At 33.6% G+C, this 20017-nt stretch overlaps 1 protein-coding gene and 1 pseudogene across 6 annotated transcripts in view; both read right to left on the bottom strand.

The window, feature by feature from the left end:
• The window catches only part of GRIA4 (glutamate ionotropic receptor AMPA type subunit 4), a 516976-nt gene that overhangs the window by 370517 nt on the left and 126442 nt on the right, over positions 1 to 20017 (bottom strand). The window lies entirely within an intron of this gene.
• LOC141488273 (GDP-mannose 4,6 dehydratase pseudogene) lies at positions 13756 to 19349 on the bottom strand (annotated as a pseudogene).

The following is a 20017-nucleotide window of genomic DNA, read 5'->3' as shown; positions in this document are numbered from 1 at the left end:
AAAACTTTTGTGAAATTCTAATGAGATAATATTTGTGAAGCACTATGCAAAACCTAAAGAGCTATGTAATGCTATTATTGTTAATATATATTATTATAATTTTTAAATGACCAAATCATTAGAACAAGTACTAGAAACCAAATCACCAATGACAAGCATTATATCCTCAGACACATTTTTTTTAGGTTTTTGCAAGGCAATGGGGTTAAGTGGCTTGCCCATGGCCACACAGCTAAGTAATAATTAAGTGTCTGAGACAGGATTTGAACTCAGGTACTCCTGACTCCAGGGCTACTGCTCTACCCATTGCATCACTAGCTGCCCCCACCTCAGACACATTTTAAAAACATAGATACATTTCTATACAGTCATATTTTATCCCTCAGACTACCTAGGTATTTAATTTTGGGATCATTAAGGGAATACAATACTAGTGAGCATTTATTTACCTGGTGATCATATATTACAATATTTTGAGAATCTGTAATTATGTTTATATGAAAATATTACAAAAAAGTTGCTATAACCAAAAAAATTCCCCATAACCCTTTTAAGAACTTAGATTGACTGGCTGCTTTTTAACAATAGGAATGGAAATTATTATCTGTAAGGTAGGATCAGTAAAATTAGGCTGAACACAACTTCATAATGAATTGTCTATTTTTGCAGATGCTACTTCCTTCCTATAATAGTAGACATATTATTTATACACACACACACACACACATATAACAAGATATATTCTTGATCAGATTCTTTATTGCTGGAAATGCCATCCTTCTATTCAAATGTACATATAAATGTATATGCCACAAAGCACATGCACCTGTTTCTCTGGCAGGCTAGGGAGAAAATATAGATATATGCATAAACACATGTTAGTGTGTTTTGGTTTATTTCACAGATATAAGATATGAAGTGTTGAACCAAAAAAAATACCCTGAGTGAATATTATTCTATGAATTAAAGCTCTAGAATGGTTTCACATTTGGAGACTGGAAATAGCAGCAAGGCAAGTCTTGGAATGTATCAGATTTCCCTTCCTCCAATCCAATTTTCTCCTCATTTCACCCCATGACTCAATTATGATGCTCAAAAATCTCAAAGGGTAGATCTAGGAATGGAGGTAGGAAATAAAATGTCACTTCCCCAGATCCCTCATTAAGACTCTTTGTGGAATGTAACTGAAACATGGAAGAGGTCTTTGCTTTATAAAATGAAAAACTGGAAAGATAACTTTGGAGTTACTACACCCTGTTCCCACCCTCATAAAATGATCTAAGATGACTAAAATCCTGTAGCTTCCTCCTCTCAAGCTATCCCAATACCCAGATGGATTTTAAAAAATATCCTTCAATAAGTCTCATTTGGATATGAAATTTTTGTATAGGGGATCACTTTTCCTTTCCTAGTCTATAATTACTATATAATTTATCTCATTTAGAGAGGTATTTTTTGCCCCCCCCATGGAATTAAATTGTATTGTATAGGTATATCAATTATCTTTATCATTTTAAGGAAAATGGTAGGAACTAATTCACAGATCTGGATTGGAAACTTTTCCTACTGAATAGGATTCATCAGAATTAGTATGTCATTGGCATAGTCTTGAAGAGCACAAAGTTATCTCTATACCACAAGAAAGTGTCAAAATAGTACTGGAAAAACATTAAGGAGTAGTAGGAAGAGTACTGAATCTCAAAAGCAATTCTCAAAAGTATACTTTCCTTTTTGAAATTACCTTATGATTTAATATTGGGATTGAATGATATAATACTAGAATGATATTCATCATATGGCAATGATTATTTTTGTGTATTGTTTTTCAAAATAAATTTATTCTTTTTAAAAATCTTCCCATTTTCCCATTTCTCTGGCAGCCAGGGAAGAAAAGATTCAAGAATTTAATTACAGCATGACACAATTAGAGTAAATATTTAAAGACCATATCTTCTCACTGATGCTTTGACCTCTATTACTTTTGGAAGTACCATGTGTTGAAGTTGGGATTTTAACTACAAAGGAGAAAAGCAGAGGGATGATAATATTTGCTCCCTGGATGATATAAAACTATAATGTAACCATTTTGTCCCATGTAATCAAGAAAAGATAGACTCGTCCAAAAGAACAAGGTGAAAATAAGCAAATTTGAGAAGTAAAATAACATTATTAACCTATTAAGATGGTTCTATTTGAATTGATTAAGATTGATTATTTTCTTCTGTTAACTTTTCCATAGTCAAAATTTTCTAGTTCATCATTTAAATATTTTGGTGGTATAGTTTAAGTGTTAAATGATAAAAAAATACTAATAAATTTTAGTATATTTTATGAGTCTTCAAGAAATATTTTCTAGAAGTTATTTGGAATTATTTATAATTCTTGGGTTATTTGTTTTCCTTCTAACAGAGATATGGAGAGAGTTCATCTATATACAAATAGATGACACAAAATAGAACAAAACCATATTAATTTAAATAATTTTAAAAGGAATATTTCTATTATATTCATTCATTAAAAAAGATTCAAGATAGTTATTACTACTGTACTTCTGCCTAATCTATAATTTGCGACTCAGATACTTAGATGCCAGTCTGTCAATGATTATGATTAACAAGTATGTTGACCATATACTCTTGCAGTCAGTACTTATCATTCAATCTTCAATCAATCACATCACAAAGACTTACTATGTTAGAGGAATTGTAGAAAGGATTTGAGATACAAAGTGAAAATAGTCTCTGTTTTAAAAGCACTTACATTCTAATTGTGGAAAGGGGGCTGGGGGGAGAAATGATACATTATACATCAAGGATATATATATATATATATATATATATATATATATATATGTATGAAGATAAATGCAAAATAAATCCAAGTTAAACATAGAGGGGGAAATCATTAGCACCTAAGTCTCTGCAGAAGGTGACATTTAAGCTGAGTCCTGAAGGAAACCAGTTATTGTAAGAGGCAAAGATTCAAGGTTTCTTTAGGATTCTGGTACTGGAAGTCTTGACACATCCCTCAAATACCATTCCTTTAGAAATGTAGTATTTTTCTGTGTCCTGATGGCATCTCTAAAACTTACTCCAAAACGGATGATATTGGTGGATACTCAGGCAAATCAGAGATTCTGTCTCAATCAATGTAGGACCTTGCTCTCCTCTAATCTTGTCAACATACTGCTAACAATATTCTTGACTGAAACCATCTTCTTTAACCTCCTTTCCTCTTTGATTGGAGGGCTGGAGAGTGGAGTACCAAACTCCTCCATTGCCTTCTGTTATAGATCAGAAACCAAACTTTTTGGTTCACTCTACTCTGAATCTGTAACTTTACATCTATAGAATAATAACACCAAGATCTTTGCTCTCTTTCTTGCCCTGCTCCCTTTTCTACCTTCTATGTGTTGTCTCTTCCCTTTAGATTGCAAACTCTTTATGTCAGGGTTTGTCTTTCTTTTTATTATCTCAGCAGAATGACCACCACAGAGTAGGTGGTTAATAAATATTTATTGAATGGGATTGGATGCCTGATGATCTTATTATTTCTTGTCCTAAAAAGAGTCATTTAAATTCTATTTAATTGCTGTCTACATAACTGGTCCTGCAAAAATACAGGTGTGATAACAATTATGGAAAATACAAAAATGAGACATTATTATAGTTTCATTTCCCTTCTTCATCATCCAGATCTTATAATTAGCATTTTAAAAAATAATATATTCTCTTTCACCCTCAAATTACTCATTTCCACTGTCTCCAGTATGACAATGTCTGTATTCCCTTACTCTCAAGATACTAAGGATTATTTTTTTCATCCTTCTGGGCACTTGAAGTGTGTGTGTCATTTTTTCAAACAGAAATAGAGAAGACAGATTGGTAAGGCACCCCAGGGTCAGCAAATTTACAGAATTTCTGCATCTCTGAGAGAGGCCCACCTTGAACAACCCATACTTGACTAGGTATCCCCATTACTGTCCATCTGATAAGATGTTAATCAACCTTGGTTTTCATGCCTTCTATCAATTTCAATGCTAGCATCTCTTTAATGGGATGGAGGCCTGAGAAATACAATCTTTTTTTTTCTTAGAGAAGAAAATGACCTTCTAATTTTCAAGTTTTCTCATTATAAACTCTGTTTCTTGCCATTGATATTTATCTATTTTCTAAAGGATTAGTCTTATTTTATGGTATCCCCTACTTCCTTCAAGAAGAGAATTCTCCACCCTCCATTCCATTCTGTTACATTCCTTATCTCCTATTGTCCCATATCCCCATCTCTATTGGAAATTAAAGAACTTGATACTTAATTATTATTAATTTATGGACTTTAGTTTTATCTACATTCCCCTTCTTTTAATTCCTTTCTCCTTATTTGTATTATTGCTATCTCTTCCAAAAAAAACTACTGATTCACTTGAAAGTGATTATGAGATTCAGTTCATGGAGAATTAATTCAATTCTTTTTCCTTTCTGTTGGATTTTCTAAGCTTCCCTTAAATTTAACTTCAGTTTCTTGGATGATTTTGTACCCAGATAATCCATATTTGATCTTTGTTTTATTAATACTTTTCATATCTTTCTTTACGTTTTTATTTTTATTTAAGGCAATGGGGTTAAGTGACTTAATAAGGCCACATAGCTAAGTAAGTATAATGTATCTGAACCTAGACTTTAAGTCAGGTCCTCCTGACTCCTGGGCCAGTGCTCTATTCACAGTGTCACCTAGCTGCAAAATGCTAAACTATATCATGAGAAATAGGTTTCCCTACTTATTCTCTTCTTGAAAATTATACTTTCTTATCTTTTTTTGTTTCTGTTGTTTAAGGTGCTTGTAAATCAAATTTACTAATTGCCTCTGTTTTTCTTCCCTTTAAGTATGTCTTGAATGCTTTTTTTTGCTTCTATTTTATTGAAGATTAGACAAAATTTGTAAAATATATTATTTGGGTTATAGCTTGAGTCCCTTTGCTTGTTTTGGAAAATCCTAATTTACTCCCCATGATCATATAATGATACTGGTTAATTTGAAGTGGACTTCCATTATATATGAAAGTTTTTGCTGTGGGTGCTTGCAAAATTTGTCTCACCCAATTTTGCAGGTGACATTTTTAGGGGTAATTGTATGATTCCTTTTCTTTTTTTGTAATTTTATTCTATTCCATACTGTTCCTTCAATTTTTGTGAATATTGAATAATGCCTAGTAATTTTGAAGGATTCTTTTTGCTGACTTCATAATCTGCCTCTGCTTACTGTCTCATTTCGAACTTTCTTAGCACCTTAATCTCCTTGAAATGGAAAACTGATAGTATCTCAACCTAAAACATGACTCTAGCCAGACCAGCCTTATTCTCCCATGGTGTACCCTGGTTTCTCATTTTTTGTCCTAAACCAGCCTCATTTTCCTTCAGACTCTGTTCCTAAGATTCATCTGCTATAAGTTCCCAGTTCTCTGCAATAAATTCCTTGAAGACAAGAACTATTTTCTTTTTATTATATTTGTTTCCCTAGGACTTAGCAAGGTGCTTGGAATGATTAATAAAACTTTGCTTCCTTCCTTCCTTCCTTCCTTCCTTCCTTCCTTCCTTCCTTCCTTCCTTCCTTCCTTCCTTCCTTCCTTCCTTCTCTCTCCTCTCCCTCATTCCTATTGGAAATTATTTATCCTGGCCACTTGCAAAATGTATTGCTTGTGAGTGAGACTGGAAAATTGAACCCTTACAAAATCTTTGAAGATTAAAGTTTTCATGAATGAGAAAATAATTATATGAACTCAGCCAAAATTATGAAACAATATCAAGAAACTCCTAAATGTTTAAATTTTTTGTGGTTACTTCATGACTTCTTTTTTTGTAATACTTTATCCTATTAAGTCCTGAGTTTTTATTTAATCATGTTCTTTGGGAAAACCAACGATCCTTTACTTATTTATGAGCAACCTGACTTCAAGGTCAGCAATTTTGCCTTCAGAATCCATGTATTCTAACCTTACTACCAGATTCTTTTCTACTGTCATATTTTCTTTCAATCATGGTATGTGTGTGTGTGTGTGTGTGTGTATGTTTTAAGTGTGCTATTTTTCTCCCTCAGAATTCTGCTTCTTTGGCAAGACTGTATATTGAATCTTCTGTGTTCCATTGTTCATGAAAAGTTCTATGCTGGGGCTCTTTTTTAATACTTAATTTCACTCCCATCATCTTTCAAAAAAGTTTTCTCTTTCCAAATTATTTTTCAAGCAATAAGCATTTATTTTCCCTCTGTCCTACCAAACCCATATTTAAAAACTGAAAACAAAAATACTATTACATATGCGTAATCCAAAAAACTAATTCTCACATTTTCCCTGCCCCAAAATGTATTTTTTATTCTGCATCTTTAGCCTTTCACCTCTCTGACAGAATGTGGTTAGCATACCTCATTATTAATCATCTATTGAATCAATTAAGAGTTTCTTGTTTTTGTTCCACAGTTTTGGGTGAGTCCACATAATTATTATTTTTTTTTACCTGTGAGATAGTAGAGTTTCCCCACAAAATCTTACAATTCAAAAAACTGTAAAAAATTAACTATATTCTATATACAAAGTAATTAAAATTAAAATCATAAGATGAGTTGAAATACTGCGCAATATAAAAATCACTTACATTTACATTGAGTAACTTAAATATTTCAAATTCCTACTCAGTAAACCATTCTCTACTCCACTGCCCAACTCACTCCACTTGAAGATTACAAGTTGCCCCCCAACATCACTTAGGTTTGCACTTCAGGGTATGACTATGTCACTTCCAGCTTATATCTCAGAAATAGATGGAATTTCTTTCTCCATAGGAGATTCCAGGCAGTGATTTCTGTCTAATCACACCAAAGAAAGGGAGAGTAGAAAAGATGAGCATAGTCAAAAGGCAAGGGGAATATAATTGCATCAGAGTACAAAGGAAAGCAATGTGTAGAACCATTTAGAGGATAAGCAGTCTCATCACCTGAGAGTAAGGGGACTGGAGACCCAACTATAGCCAGTCCTCTCTTCCCTAAAGTTGATTGTGACTTAGATCCAGGTTAACTTAAACAACTCAAAAGGAGAAAGATGAGGAAATCTTGGGAAATTTGTGCAGCCAAGAAAAGTGGGGACAAAAAATGAGAAAAATCAAAGACAAATCACTAAGAATATAAGAAAAAGACTAAAGGAGCTAAAGTCCAAAGAAAAATAAAAAAAAATGAATAAAAACCACAGTCATAAGACAGATAATAAAAAGAAAATTAGTCAAAACTCAAAGAGATAATACCAAAGCAAAATAAATATGGGTTATATCAGGAAAGAAAATTAACCAAAATTCTTTGATCAAAAATGAGCAAAGTCTGCAAAACTCATTTTTTTTCCTTCAGAGGTCTACTTCTTTGGGAAGACTGTTTGCCATATTGTAAATTCTTACTGTATTTTTTTGGTGAAAGTTTTTGATTTGCAGAAAACTGACTTTGCAGTTGCAGAAAATAATTACTCTATTACCAGTTTTATACTTGCAAAAAATTTAAACTCAACATTTATAAATAGATAAATGTATTTAAAAAAACTGTAGGCAACTAGTTAGCATAGGTCTGGAGTCAAGAAGATCTCATCTGGTCTCAGTCATTTACTAACTGTATGATCCTGAGCAAATTACTTAACTTATGTTTGCCTCAATTTCTACATCTGTAAAATGAGAATAACAATATTGTATTTTTTTGCAAACTAATGAGGTTTAAGGTCACACAGGTAAATATTAAGTGTCTGAGGCCACATTTGAAGTCAGGTCCTCCAGACTCCAGGGCCAGTGCTCTACCCACTGTACAACCTAGCTACCTCAAATTGGGGATAACATTAGCACCATCTCCATGAGTTGTTGTGAGGATCAAATGACATAATGATAAAGCATTTAGTTTAATATCTGATGCATTGTGTTAATAAATGTTAGACATTTGTTATTGTTATTTATTAATACTATGTTTTTACATTAGAACTTAAAATACTACTATCAACTTGTTTGCAAATATTACCAGCTATAAATGTATTAATATATAATAATAAATCTACAATAATTGTAAAGTTGAATACAATCAATGAACAAGCATTTATTAAACATCTACTATGTTCTAGAAACTATGCTAATTGTAAGAATCATCAGAAAAGATATGATCCAAATTCAATAGTGATGATTTGCATTCATAATATGGTTTTAGTCTTGGATTTCAAAGTTTTGGTATTTTTTGTATTTATTATATTATTTATGTTTATTATTTATGTATTAATTTTTTTACATCCTATTTTTGGAACACTACTGTGGTTTGGTGAAAAAAAGCACTGGATTGACTTGTAAAGGTTTCTTTCTGGAGTCAAAGAATTGAGCCATAAATAGAATGAATGCATAAAGATGAGTGGTATTTGCTGATTCTCATAGATATTGGTCTCTTTTAACAGCCAGGAGAGAAAAATCAGAGGTACTCAAATTTAACTCTGATCCCTCATCCACCTCACAGCAGATCCTAAGATTAAAGAACGTTATACTTGATTAAAAATCATGTCTCTATTTTAAGAGAACTGAGATAAATGAAGTAACAGAACATTCTACTCATGAAAATTACCTTATAAATTTACTCTACATATGTTAGCTTTAGGGTAGTTAATTGACACAAGTGATTATAGCAATGTATCTGGAATCAGAAGGACCTGAGTTCAAATCCTGACTCAGACACTTACTAGTTGTGTGACCCTGGGCAAGTCACTCAAAAACACGGCAAAATGACAAAGAAACCTTACAGATTTTAGCTGTAGAAAGTTCAGGAATATTGAAATTAATAAATAAATCATTGTAGATGTATTGTAGACAAAACATGGAACTAAAATAGGTGGGAGGAAAGAGAAAACCAAAATGTTTCATTCTGTTTACTGAATTTATTCTGTATCCTTCTGAATATTGATATGAGTAGAATGTTTGTTGCCATCCTTGAGGTTACCTTCTACCCAGATCATTATTCTGGTATCAATTTGAATTAAAGTTCAGAAATTTAAAAAAAATCTCTGTATCATAGAACATAAGTACTGCAAATAACTTCAAAAGCCAGTGGATCCAACCCCTACCTTACAAGGTACATCTTTGACATCCTCCTAAAAACTTACCCATTTTTGCTTGAAGATTCTCAGTAAAGGAGAACTCACAGGTTTCCTCCAATTCTACTTTTTCTGATCATTAGGATAATCTTCTTTATATCAAATATAAATCTGCCTCCCAGTTGCTTTTACCAATTGCTCCTGGTTAAGTCCTCTGGAGCCCAGGATAAATCTAATTAGGCCTTTGTCATTCATGCCTTCATGAAGTAGCTAGATGGCTCAGTGGATAAAATATGGCACATGGAGGCAGGATGACAAGAGTTGAAAAACTTTAAAAAACCCATAATATTACCTCCTTCTCAGGGTTGTTGCAAGGATATTTATTACTAAGAATAGAAAGAATTTAAAAAACAATAGATTAATTTATTTATCATCCGAATTTCTATATTTGGAATTATCACAACTTGGCCATGTAAATGCCTGCCTTCAAAATGTAAGTTGCAAGTCTGAGTTTAAAACATACTATATAGTTAAGATAGGTATTAAATTGTTTGACAAGAAAATTCTAAAGGTGGAGGGAAATGTTTCTATACTACACTAATTCACTTTATAAAAGGGATATTAGAAAACTTCTCCTACAGAGCAACAGTATAGGAAAAAGAGCAGATTACTCATGGAAAGTTCCCTTACATTTTAGTCACTGCTATCCTAATTACATGCAAGTCCAAACCAACTCAGAATCTAGGCCATTAATTGACAAGGTTTCCTACATCTGAGCAATAATGAGAATCTTGAAAAGAACAAGAACCTTTTGCCTGTCAGTGAGAGTAAGAACATATCCCCCAAGGAGCTTTTTCAGTACTTTAAAGATGGTTTCCATGCAGTGATTTCCTTTTTTACATAGACATTTATATCTTCAATTCTTTAGAAGTCTCTGAGGATTAAGAAGAGAAGTTTAATACTCTTATCTGAAAGATGAGGGCTGTGTACTGTTGAATTTTAGTTTTACTGCTGAGGCACTTACCTGAATCATCATTTGTTTTATTTTTTTCTCTGAGTAAAAAAATTGCCTTATATTGTCACATATTGCTATTCAAATAGAGCTTCCCTTTACCTAGTCTCTGCCCTTCAGATTTGGAAAGTGTGCATTTTTCTGCTTAGTAATTGAAAATTTAATATTATATTAGCTACAGTACTAGAATATATGTAGGTATTAAGGAGCATATCATATTCAATAAGAAAACTAAAACCATGATTTTCTGGATGACCCAATAACAAAAACAAACTTTATCAGTCACCAGTTCTTTTATTCTTTCAGTTTCAGATATGGCCAATGAAAAAAATCATTCTCCTCAGATTAGGATAAGGAAGGAAGGAAAAAGAAAGATGGAAGAAAGGAAGGAAAGAAGGGATAAAAAGGGAAGGAGAGACAGAAGAAAAAAGAAAGAAGGAAGGAAGGAAAGAAGAAGGAAAAAGAAATATTATCTTGTGACATCATGAATTCAAATTTGTGATTTGGACCCCAGATCATAAATTTGATATTTATTTAAATATTTATAATTTTTCTTACATTCTTCCAAATTGCAGATGTGCATTCTATTAAAATGTAGAACTATGAAGTATATGTACTATTCAGAAACAAATAAAGGTAAATATTCCTGCATAATTATGAATTAAAGTAGATTTAATCTCATGAACAAAGAATTGTGTTTCCTTAGGGCATGGGAGAGAAACCTCTCTGAGATGTGCATACAGATATAATAATGCAATTTCATTGCTATAGGGAACTACCAGATGAGAGACTGCATACTTGGCATCTTCTCTGATACTAATAGTCTTAATATATTGCCTAGAGAACTGAGAGATGAATGATTTGCCTAGTCATTATTTGTAATAAGTGGAATTTCAATCCCTTTCTTCAGAGACAACTTTCTATTTACTCTACATTTATTTTTGTTATTGTTTTGCTCAAACGTTCGGAAGATTTTATGAAGCTTTACTTGCTCCCCCAACTAGATATTATTTCTCCCTCCTCTAAATTCTCATTTCATTTGTTGGGCCACTTTTTTATTACTCTTGTTTTATTCTACTTTTTGTCTTAATTGATTATTTTTGCCATCTCAATTTCACTGATAGATTATAAATTCCTTGATGATCGAATTTCCTTTTTATTTTTTTAACTATAGGTTGCAGAACCTAACTAAATGATAATTGTTCTTTATTCTTCTGGAAGGGCTCTTACAGTAAAGGCTATAACAATAGTTTAGATTATATTTTTATAATGAGTCAATAATGTGATAGGGAAATTCAATAAAATTAATGCAAGAAAAGTATTTATAGGATTAAGGGGCAAAAGTAACAGAAAACTAAATTTAGGATTAATGTAAAGAAAATCTTTCTACTACCTAGAACTACTCCAAAGTATATTACATTGCTTAGGGAAGTAGTTTCCTGTTCTTAGAGACCTTCAATTAAAGTTGAATACCACTTTTTTGAATAAGATGTATACAGGATTATTGTACAAATATGGTATACACTAGATATATTCCATCAGTGAACTGAAAATTAACTTGAGAAATTGTAACATGTACAATTACAAAAGAGGGGCAGGCTGGTTCTTTGGGCATAAACTGAGAAATATCATAATTGGCAGTAAAAAAAAATGGGGTGGCCATCAGAAGTGAATAACCACAGAGGATGGAGAGACAAGCAATGTCGAGGGAAAAGAGAAAGATGGTGTGGGAGTAGAGGATAGAAAGGTAAAGGAAAATAGACAAGTTGGGGAAGAGGATAAGGAGGGGAAGAGGGAGAGATTATCACTCACAGAACCATGGATTAGAGTTGGGAGCACCAGACAACATAGACCTTATGGATATGGAAGAGTGCTGGGGGTGGTGGTGTCGGGGAGGGATGGAGAAAAGATAGGAAATTGAGGTCTCATTTTTGTAGCATTTTTTTGGGGGGAAGACCAACTCCTACTTGTGCCACCTTGGGATTAGTTCATTATCATGTCAAAATCATCTCTATGTTATTGGTGAAATTTCAAAGTTATCACTCAAAGTGTCAGCATCTTTTGATGTTCAGCTGGTCTGGACAAATGGGAGTCTAGAATTTATGGATCTTAGGATCAGAAACCTTAACAAACAGTGGCTTCTGATGAATCATCACATTTAACACTATGTGAATTTTAAATAATTCATAATACAATTTGTAAATTTCTTTGATTTCTGGGTTCATTTCCAGATGACTTCCAAGTACTCCTCTGAAATCTTATTTTCTGCTATTTCCCCTTTAAACTGGTTACTTATAAACTTACTTTAGCATACTAACTAGAAGAGGCACAGTCAGGAAAACCAGAACAAAATACAATTTTAACACAACCAGGTTCTTTCAAAACTTTTTGTCTTGGAAAAACTCAATGGAGCTTTTACACTCTGCTATTATGGCGTTACATATATTGAGATTAGTAGTTTGTTCTCTGGATCTATATATAATGTTGCTTCACCATTATCCATATGTAAGGCATCATCATCATCATATATTTACTAAAGCATCGAGTGCATCAGGGGTGTACTATTAGTATGAGGTATTATAAGTACCAAGGAAAGAATGGGAAAGATCAGGAAAGGGTTTATGATTCAGCAACAAATTGAAATATGGTGCTAGGGCTCAATTCATTCTTTAGATGTGCTTATATTTCCTGATTGTTGAAAATAGCATTAATTGACATGGAACTTGAAAGATGAATAAGATTTTTAAAATATAGAGATGGGATACAACAGAGCATTAGAAAAATGGAAATGGACTGAGAAAGATATGAATGCAGCAAAGTACTGGGCATGTGAAAGGGATAGTGCATCATCCAATTTGGCAAAATGTGTGTGGAGAAAAGAAATGGAAGATAAGACTGGAAAAATAAGGAGATAGTAGGTTTTAGAAGACTCTATAACCTAAACTTAGGCCTTTGAATTTAATTCTGGAAACAATAAAACATTGTTCAAGGGTTCAGAGTTAAAGGGATATAATGATTAAATCCATTCATAAAAAGATTAATTTTTAATGATAAAAAGGATGTAGTGGTGCAGAAAGATATGAGATGACTAGTTAAAATGTTTTTGTAACAGATTATTCTGGTAGCAATTGGGGGTCATGCTAGGATGGTAGCAGTGGGAAAGTAAAAAAGGGTAAAAGTTTAGAAAATTACTTAGACACAAGTGTAAGAAATATGTCATTGTCAGATCAATGGACAACTGTGAGATAGTTTGGTTTGAGGAACTAGAAACTGAAACAAAGCAAGGTTGGAACAAGATTGTAGGTATGGGGTTGGAGGGGTGAGACCTAGGAAATTACAAAGGAACCTATGATGACATAGTGGAGATATGAGACACATGATAGTTAAGAGGTCAGAATGAGTGCATTAAAATGTTAAATTATAATTTACTAGCTGTATGACCTTGGGCAAGTCACTTAACCCTATTACCTTGCAGAAACCAAAAAAATGTTAAATTGACAAAAATACAAAACATAAAAGCCAATAATTAATTGAGGATTCTCACTAAAAATAAAGGAAGAAAAGTATAGCCTATAATCCAAAACTCATCTCTTAAAATTATTTTAAAATTCATAAAGCCAATAAAGTTATTTTTGAAAAATTGAAAGCTAGAAAATAGAAAGGGAAATGGCCAAAGTCATATATCAGCACACCTTGACCTTAGGAACAAAAGATAAGGAAAGATCACAAGTATTATAAATTTGGATTTAAAGGAATATTTATGGAAAGCCATAGACAATAATTTCACATGAATAGGAGCGGGGGGATGTAATTGTAATCAGGAGAAATCTGATTCACCAAGGTACCAGAGTAACAAGTCCATCTCCTTGATGACCATTGCAATAGATATATGATTTCTCATACTGACATCTGTTCTACTGTATACCTCACCTCCACATTTTACCTAACAGTAGACAGGTATTAAAAATAAGGGGAGGTCAAAAATAAGATGTCAAGACACTTGATTTGATGAATAATTGGATTTCACTTGACTGATCACCAATTGCTGCTCTCTACACAACTGAAAGATATGAATAGAACTATTCATGGCGAACAAGACACATCCATCTTTTGCATGCACACAGTAGCACAAATGTTCCTTGATAAATTGTATTAAGAATGGGCTTGATAGATTTTTCACAGTGAAAATATTTTTATCAGTGTTAAATCCAGTGGAAGCAATATGAGGCAAGCATAAATGATATGTCAAAACATCCCCTGTGCTGTCCTGGTCCTCATGGGCTCAGTTTGAAATGAACCTTTTTATTTGCTTTCCAATAAGATACAGTTTCCAGTACAAATTAATTAAATAAAAGACTCACCAGTGACTCTATGTTAGTATGAATCAAGCAAATCTATTTGGCATTCAAGGATCACCAAAATTTAATATGACTACTTCTACCCCCTTATTTCACATTACTCAGAGAAAGCAAGTATGCTATGTGGGTAATTGCAATCATACTTTGCTAGAGTATAATCCCTGTAAAGTCAGGGCTGCTTGTTTTATTTTTTGAAATCTCTTCCTGCTGCACTGCCATCTCTTTACGTCCTAGCATCTTGCAGAGTATTCACTGAATAAATGCTTTTTTGGATAAAATGAGTTGATGTGGCATTTCTTTGAGAAATAGGCTTCACATATTTTCATTTTCATGATTTGCCTAATTACAAAAAGTCATTATTAATAATTTGTTTGAGTACTAATATCTACGGCATCAACTAACAAAAGATGGAAAAGTAGGTAAAGTTATTCTCTCCTTTTCCTTTTCTGGGCCTTCATTTCCCTTGCATTAATCCACACCTTCAGGTTTCCAGGGAATTCATAATGCATCTTGGCTGCTTGGAAACACTCCCCCAGCCACTGTGACATTTTCTTAAGGTTCCAAAATTAGCCCACTTTTCTTCATGGTTTACATCAAAACTCCCCTTCCCTCTCTAAATTCCCCTTTCTTCAAAGATAAGTTTCATATACCATGCCAAACAAATAGAGGAGCTATCTGGAGCTCAAAATGACGCATTGACAACTACCTTAACAATATTTATGGGCAAGGATGACTCTGCCCATATCTTAATCTTGAGACGTTATTTTTTAATAAAAACCTGTATTTAAGGGATTTACCTTAAATAAAAGCTCTCTCTACTTCTCTATTTTAAAGTATAAAGCAAAAGGAAGTCATGGAAATGAAACGGCAGAGAATGATGGGCACTTACAATTTAAAGCATAGAGGCTTATATGAATTTTTTTAGTATGTATTTTGTCACTATAATAGATAAAATGAATTTTTAATTATAATATTTGAACTTGGATTAGGGAAGCAGGATTTAAATCAGGGGACCTGGGTTTGAATCCTGACTACCTCTTGCTATTTGTACTTAGACAAATCATTTAATCTCTATAGTCTTCATTTTCCTTACCTGGAAAATGAGGAAGATAGAATAGATGATCTATAATACCTCTTCTAATTCTAAATTCATTTTCTTATTTCAATAGAATCTTACTTCAAAGCTACAAAGGAAATCACTTTTTATAATGATTGTTTATTTCATTTTAAAGTATCATTTTCTTCCACATCTTCCTTATATGTATTTCTACTTCTGTTGCCTTATGTGTAAAATGAACCAGTTGAACTAAATAGCTTGTAGTCCAGAAAGTGACATGGCTTGCCTAAAATCATGTAGCAATTCTCTGGCAGAGTGAGGAGTAAAAAACAGGTTTATTGATGCTAGGCTAGTTCATATCTTCACCAGACTGACTAAGTGGTCTATGATATAAAAAAAAAGGTATTGACCTATGTCCTAGGCGAACTCTGGCATGACTTCCTATTCTAACATTCTGTACTTGTGAAGAAAGGGCAGCTATGTGGCACAGTGGATAGAGTACTGACCTTAAAGTCAAGATGACTGGAGTTCAAATCAAACCTCAGACACTTCTCACTGGTTCTGGGACCTTGGCCAAATCACTTAACCCTGATTGCCTAGCATCCAGGGCCATCTGCAATCATCCTGATTCATATCTGGCCACTGGGTCCAGATGGCTCTGGAGGAGAAAGGGAGGCTGGTGACATTGCACAGCACTACCTCACCCAAATCTAATGCATGTGCTTGTCATGGCATCACCATCCTGAAGTCATGGTCTTCTTCGAGAATGAAGGACAAACGTCATCATCATCACTTGTGAAGATAACTATACCTTCCGGTAAGTGCATTAGTTTGCTTTTTTGTTTTGTTTTATTTTTGTTTGTACAAAGACCAGTTTAATAAGAAAAAAGAGTAAAATTAAAAGACCCTACAATTTCTGTTGTCTAATAATAATTATTATAAGTAAAATGAATTATTGTGATTAAAATCATCTTATCACCTACATAAAATCCTCCAGAGGAAACATCAATATTGAGATATCATGTATCCAAAGCACTGGAATGGTCAATTTCAATTTTATAGGAAATGAAAGTGTTTTTTTCCATTTAAGGAAAGACAATCAATGGCATTGGAAGATTGGGGAAAAAAATTTGGGTATGACTAAATCTTACTCTCCTCTACCATATCATTTGTCAGATCCCCTTCTGCAGTCAAATGCTCTCCACCAATTGATTACAATGTGAAAATGAACCCTCCTTGAGGGTTGGATAAGGTGATCTTATCTCTTCAGGAGACCAACTCTGGCAAGTAGGGTTGTGCTTCATGAGAGTCGTATCAGCCTTGAATATTTTTCACAAAAGTGACCTGGTACTTCTAGTTTACTTTTGGTTTTGCTTTAGTACAATTTCCTTGTAGAAAGTCCACTTCAGTAGGTAATACTTAAAATCTACAGCTGGTCTCCTTACACTGATCCATATCATTTCATTCTTTCTTTCCCACACAATTGTTTTCCTAATGTAAGAAAATGCTTTCTCCACAAATTCATGGACATAGTGAACTTCAACAGTAGCAATGACAAAGTCTTCTGGCTCATTGGTCTGCAACATTAACCATATTACTTCAACATAGTGTTTCGCATGGCCCCAATCTCTCTTGGCATCTAGAATCCCCATACTGAAACTCTCCAATTGTCCAAGGTGAATCTTAGTCATAAATTAGTTAATTTTTCTAGATAAAAAATTAGGCCCTCTTCTGTGACTCTCATGATTGAAAAGAATATCATCCACAGCAAACAGGTAGTAGACCTCATGGAAATTCACCAATATCCAATAAGCATAAAGTTTTGCTGCTCCATAAGATGATCAAGGATAAAATAAGATAGTTTCCTTTTGTGATATTTCTTGTACTTTTCTATAAATTTCTCTTGTTGAGGCTTGATAGAACTTTACAGAATTGATAAGGCCACAAGTCTTAATTGCTTCAAGAAGTCAGAATGCTAACACCATTAACATCAGAAGTATATTGAACAAGATCAAAAGAAATTTTGACATGGCTCTGGATCCTAACTTGTAGGTTTCTGTATGCTTCCCTTTATTAATTTTCTTCACAAGAGAGGAACTGTGAGATCCCCATGATGCAATTTATTTCCTTCACTATGAGTTTGAGAGCTCTTATAGAGTTGTTCAATTCATCCTATGTTAAAGGAATTTGATTGACATACAATTCCATGGACCCCATAGCCCTTTTCCAGGAGGAGTTCAGTCAGATATGAACCATCCTGTCAGTGATACAAGTGATGAAAGCCACCTTGCTGGACTTGTCCATCTTGCCATCCCTGAAGCCCTTGTGGCTGGGACAATGTCCCTGATCCTGTGTCATGTTTCCAGAAGATTGAAGTAGAGTGCAAACCCAGGGATAGAGGGACAGAACATGTGCTGGAGTGGGGATGTGAGCTACCTGAAGGAGGCGAGGCAGGAGAAGGAAGAGGAGAGGAGAAGTAGGAGGGGTATTGGTGTGTCACAATCATAGAGCCCAGTCCACAGCCCTGGTGAATGTATTTCTGATGATTTTAATATAAATATGGTTTTCATATTAGCAAAAACTTTTTTGGATGTCCACCTATGAGTTTGAAGACACATTTCTCAATCTCATTTCAAACTATCTCCAAACCTCATCTTATTTGAGTTGCTGGGAAATGACACTACATTGCATGACAGATAGGTGTGAAGTATAAGCAAAAATAATCTCCTTTCTCTTCTGGAAATAAACCAAGAATAGAGGACACTGATTCAGTCTAAGTAGTCCCATACACAGTGCTCTCCAGTGGTTACATAGTTTTAGCTTTGTAAAGATAAATAAAAAAGGCATATGCACATTTATTCGTCTCTTTGAATAAATTCATTGGTGTTCCTTCCTGTTATATCTAAACTTAATTAACCATGACCACAATATTTAAAAAGATTCTGAGATTTCAATCTGTTATGTCATTTCAACTTAAGCTTCTGTGTTACTATATAATGACTTGAAGAAAATGATGCAACTTAACTATTTTTACAAAATTCTACATTTTACGCCGCAGTTATTTTTAGTTTTACTCCCATGTGCATGAGTCTATACTAGTTATTGGCATTCCCATTATATGTTTCTTCATTAAGTGAATAATTGAACTTATCTAAACCTTCCACTAAAATTATGTAACCATCTTTCTGTTATGGTTTGAATTGATCACTTTGCAAGGGAACCTAAATTACCAAAGACTGGAAATTATATTTCTTCTTAGCATAAGAAGAAAAGAAAGTAAGCTTAGATTAGTACTAGAGAGGGAATTTTAAGTGATCTCTTAACAAAATGAGAGGAGGTGGAGAAGAAGTAGAGTGACAAGACTTTCACTAGACTCATAGAGTAGCAGCACCATCTCAGAGGATCATGTACAGAATCCTTCCTTAAATTCAAATATCTAAAGGAGCTTCTAAATCAGAGAAGAGAAAACTAAACAGACAGTGAAAACAGATTTTCTTTTAGATGGCAAGTACTCACTTAAGTGAATAGAACTCTTTGAGAGTGGAAGTGTGGAAACAGACAGAAGAACTGGTAGTCATTGCTTCACTCCCTGCTTTTTTTTCAAATGGGTGATACCTCTAATTGTGTCATTTAAATTCCATGGAAATGTATCTACCTAACAGGAGAACAAGGGATAGTTTACCTGTCAGATCTATGGAAAGGTGAGAAGTTTATGACAAAGGAAGAGATAGTGAACATTATAAAAACAAATTAGATAACTTTGAATACATTAAATTAAAAAGCTTTTGCACTTTAAACAAGATCAAAAGAAATGTAGTAAATTGGGAAACATTTTTTACAATTAATGTTTCTGACAAAGGACACATTTCTAAAATATATAGAGAACTGAGTAAAATTTATAAAAAAACAAGCCATTCTCCAATTGACAAAGGATATACAAAGCCAATTTTAAAATGAGGAAATCAAAGCTATCAATGGACATATGAAAAATTGCTCTAAATCATTACTGATTAGAGAAATGCAAATTAAAGCATCTCTGAGGTACCACCTCACACCTCTCAGATTGGCCAATATGACCAGAAAGGATAATGACCAATGTTGGAGAGGATGTGGGAAATCTGGGACACCAATGCATTGTTAGTGGACTATGAACTAATCTAGTCTTTCTGGAGAGGGGTTTGGAATTATACCCAAAGGGCAATGAAAATGGCCATACCCTTTGATGCAGCAATACCACTACTGGGTCTGTATCCTGAAAAGATCATGAAACAGGGTAAAATCTCCACATGCATAAAAATATTTATGGCAGTTCTGTTTGAAATGGCAAGGATGATGGAACACAATTGTTCTATTAGAAATCAGGAGGGATGGGATTTCACAGAAGTCTGGAAAAACTTGCATGAATTAATGCTGAGAGAGATGAGAAGAACCAGAAGAAAACTGTATATCCTAACAACATGGGGTGATGTTCAATCTTGATGGACTCACTCACTCCATCAGTG

The sequence above is a fragment of the Macrotis lagotis genome, chromosome 1, assembly GCF_037893015.1.
Source record: "Macrotis lagotis isolate mMagLag1 chromosome 1, bilby.v1.9.chrom.fasta, whole genome shotgun sequence".
NCBI lineage: Eukaryota > Metazoa > Chordata > Mammalia > Peramelemorphia > Peramelidae > Macrotis > Macrotis lagotis.
Note: the sequence above shows the minus strand (reverse complement) of the source record. Positions and strands in the feature narration are given on the sequence as shown.